At 38.0% G+C, this 3,330-nt stretch overlaps 1 non-coding gene across 1 annotated transcript; it reads left to right on the top strand.

Annotated features, from left to right (window-relative positions):
• Window positions 1-371: 371 nt before the first annotated feature.
• Window positions 372-502, top strand: LOC126010203 (small nucleolar RNA SNORA51). Its single transcript, XR_007496326.1, has one exon. It is a non-coding gene; the product is annotated as a small nucleolar RNA SNORA51 (small nucleolar RNA).
• The last annotated feature ends 2,828 nt before the right edge of the window (window positions 503-3,330 follow it).

Raw genomic sequence — 3,330 nt, 5'->3', positions numbered from 1 at the left:
GGATGTATGTGGAATCTATTATGCTGAGTGAAATAAGTCAGAGAAAGAGAGATAAACATAGAATGGTCTCCTTCATCTATGGGTTTTGAGAAAAATGAAAAACATTTGTGTAATGATTCTCAGAGACAAAATAGAGGAGGACCGAAGGGTCCAGCTCCTGACATGAAGCTCACTACAGGGATCGTTTAGTGCAGTCATAGAAATAATTACACTGAGAACTATCATAACAAACTGTGACTGAATGAGGGAAGTAGAAAGTCTGTCTATAGTACAGGCCGGTGTGGGGTGGGGAGGAAGGACACTTGGGATATTGGTCATGGGAATGTTGCACTGTGATTACAAACGTGAAAAGAAAAGAAAAGAATAGATAAGGCCACCCAATTCTTATCACAGACAGTTCTTTACACTGACTTTATAGAAAGAGGAGGTACAGTAAATGCACCCCATATACTCCTAAACACGGGCCCTTTGCCTAGTCTGTATTGTGAATTGGGAGACAAAAAAAAAAGAGACTTTCATAAAAATAAGAAATAAATCAATGATAAAGTATAGAAGATAATAGAAGACAAACAGATATCTTGCATAGTATGATTATTAGTTTAGTTTAGTTTTGTTTTGTGTTTATGTGTATAAGTGTGGTGTGTGTGCATGTCTGTATATAAAATAGGTGTCATTTTTCTGCTGTTGTGAGATTTTATGTGTCTCATCTTCAAGTTCACTGATTCTCTTCTCGGCAACAGTTTCTTTGCTTGGGTGTAGCCAGTGATTTTTCATTTCACCTATCAAGTTTTTCAGTTTTGTCATTTCAGATTGAAGTACTTTCATTTCTGTATTCAAATCCATTAGTGTTTTACTCACTATCCATTCCATGGTTTCATTGAGTTCCTCAAACATCCTCAACATTTCCTCTTTAAAGTCCTTATAATAAAAATCAAATAATAAAACATTTGCTCTGCCTGTCTGACTTTCATGAATACCTGAAGATCTCCTCAGAGCCTAGGGAGCGCACCACCAAAAAACTGCATTCTGAAGCTGCCCAGCAACTGAGTGAGTAAAGTCTGGCTGGGGGCTGCCAGGCAAAAAGCTGAGCCCTCTGGCCTGTGGAGGCTCTGCCCTGCTGTGCCTTTGAGGACTCTGAGGACTTCAAGGGAAACTTTGCTCTGCCTGTCTGTCTTTCATGAATACCTGAAGCTCTCCTCAGAGGCCTAGAAAGCGCACCCAAAAAAAAAAAAAAAAACTGTCATCTAGAGGCCGCAGGAGAGCCCAGGCACTCTTTCTAATCAGTGAAACACCACCACAACATGCAGAAAAACTCAAACTACAAGCGTGACATTGGGGAAACCTCGCAGGCAAACACCATGCACAGAGAATGAAGATAGCTTGGATGACCTAAAGAATTCCAACTATCTGATTAACCTCACGGACAAAGAATTTAGAATAGAAATATGGAAGATGTTTGTAGAATTCAAAGAAAGCATAGATCGATCTGAACAGAACACAAAGACAGAAATAGGAAAACTCCAAATTGAAATAACAGATCTGAAAAACATGGTAGCTGAACTGAAAATCTCAGTGGATTGTTCTCTACAGCAGGGTATCAGCAGCTGAGGACAGAATCGGCGTGCTAGAAGAAGAGATGAAGAAAAACTCAACACACAGAAGAAATTGGAAAAGAAGCTTAAGAGAAATGATCAGGCAATGGAAAAATACTCAAGGAATGTGAACAGATGAAAACAGAAATCTTTAATAAACTCAACAGAAACAACGTAAGAATCATTGGAGTTCCAGAGGCCCAGGTAGAAGATACCCAGGAAGAATCAACTGTCAAAGACATCATCAAAGAAATACTCCCAGAGTTAAAGACTACATGCAATCAAATCTTGCATGCCAGAAGAGTACCAGCTAAAAGAGACCTGAAGAAAAACACCCCGACACATCCTCGTTACAATGACAAATCCCACAGATAGAGATAAAATACTGAAAGCAGCAAGATCAAAAAGGGAAATTACATTCAAAGGACTATCCTTAAGACTTACTGCAGACATGTCACAAGAAACTCTCAAGGCCAGAAGACAGTGGTGAGATATAGTGAAAGACTGAATGAAATGAATGCCTCACAGAGAATACTGCACCCAGCCCAACTCATGTTCAGTTTGAAGGAAGGATACATAGCTTCATAGATAAACAACAGCTCAGAAACTTCACAGATGAAAAACCAGCCTTAAAGGAAAAACTGACAGGTCTACTTTAAGACAAGAGAGACCAAAAAACACAGCAAACTTATCTGCAAAGATGACATTAAATCCTATGACAATCATCTCTCTCAATGTCAATGGATTAAATTCACCAATTAAAAGACACAGAGTGGCAAAATGGGTCAAAAAGATGAATCCAACCTTCTTCTGCCTACAAAAAACACACCTGAATATCCAGAACAATCATAGTTTCAAAATCAAAGGCTGGAGGAAAATCATCCAATTAAACAACACACTTAAAAAAGCTGGGGTGGCCATATTAATATCTGATGACAACAACTTTATACTCAGAAAAGTGGTAAGAGACAAAGATGGAAACTATCTATAATCAAGGTATATGTGCAACAGGAAGAAATCAGACTATTAAACATATATGCACCCAATGAGAGACCAGCAAATTATCTAATACAAGTACTGATAAATCTGAAAAAGACATCAATAATACACAATAATTGTGGGAGACCTCAACATGGGCCTGTCAACATTTGATAGGTCAACCGGACTGAAACCCAACAAAAATATACTAACCCTGAAAAGAGTAATGGAAGAAAGAGGACTAGTAGATATATATAGGACACGCCACCCAGAAAATCCTAGATACATATACTTCTCCAATGTACATGGGTCATTCTCCAGGATAGACTACATGCTGACACATAAAACATACCTTCATAAAATCAAGAGGATAAAAATCTTACAGGCTACCTTTGCTGACCACAAGGCTCTGAAATTAGATGTGAACTACAAAGGCACACAGAAGAAAAACTTTAATAATTGGAATTTAATAATTGGAAATTAAACCTGAATAACCAGTGGGTCCAAGATGAAATCAAAGAGAAAATCAAAACTTTCCTGGAGACAAATGATATTGAAGACACAAACTGCCAGAATGTATGGGACATAGCAAAAGCGGTCCTGAGAGGAAAATTTATAGCTTGACAAGCACACATCAGGAAGAAAGAAGGGGCATACCTAAAAAACTTAGTAAAGCATATCATAAAATTAGAAAATGACCAACAAAAGGAACCAAAAATAGCGAGACAGAAGAAAATAACAAAGCTGAAAGCATAAGTCA

Source organism: Suncus etruscus, chromosome 5 (genome assembly GCF_024139225.1).
Source record: "Suncus etruscus isolate mSunEtr1 chromosome 5, mSunEtr1.pri.cur, whole genome shotgun sequence".
Taxonomy (NCBI): domain Eukaryota; kingdom Metazoa; phylum Chordata; class Mammalia; order Eulipotyphla; family Soricidae; genus Suncus; species Suncus etruscus.
The sequence above is the reverse complement of the archived record's forward strand: the minus strand, read 5'-3'. Positions and strand labels throughout refer to the sequence as shown.